An 802-nucleotide genomic window follows, 5' to 3' on the forward strand; every position below is an offset into this window, starting at 1 on the left:
CTGCAGTTGGGAAGCAGCACAGCCGCCTAGGTCAGTGTGTCTTCCCGGCTCTCTCTTCTCCATTTTTCTGTACATCTGTCTATCGACGTGTCAGTGTCGATCTGTCTTATTTTTTCAATGTTATTTTTCTTTTTATTGCCTGAGGCATGTGTGCTCCCCAGCTAGAGGAAGAGAAAGGGTGAAAGTATTCCTGGTGGGGCGAGGCCACACCACTAACTTTTTCCTTGCATTGCTCTTCTGCTCAGGATTTCGGGCTCACATGCACACGATCGGCATCTTTTCAAGCTGCTAGGGCTGGGATTCGAACTGAGGGTGACGCCGCAGTCAGCCATGGAAGACCAGGATCTCTTAACCACTGGGTGACAGGGACGGCCCTTGCCAATGCTTAGTCGTTTAAAATGTACGAGTTTATCACGTCCTCACTTTAGTTTATTTCCTAGAATTTTATTTTTAATAGTATAAAGTGCATCATTTCATTAACTTTATTTGTGGTTGTTTATTATTGAGCTATGCCAAGTCAACATATACTTGCCTGTAGATTTCATATATCAAAACCGCTGAATTCATTTCATAGCTCTTACAATATTTGGAGAAATTTTTAAAGGTGGATCTACCTAGAAGGTCACAGGCTTGGAAAGCAGAGGCCCTCCTATTCCATTATTTCTAACTCCTCTTCCTTTTATTTCTGTGTGACCTGATTGCTCTGTTAGCCCCTCCGACCCTGAGCTGAGTGGACGTGGGGAGATCAAGCGCTCTTCCTGTCCCGGTATGAGAGAACCCTCCAAGGTGGACCTCCCCGCCC

Source organism: Tupaia chinensis, unplaced genomic scaffold (assembly GCF_000334495.1).
Source record: "Tupaia chinensis unplaced genomic scaffold, TupChi_1.0 Scaffold000467_1, whole genome shotgun sequence".
NCBI lineage: Eukaryota > Metazoa > Chordata > Mammalia > Scandentia > Tupaiidae > Tupaia > Tupaia belangeri.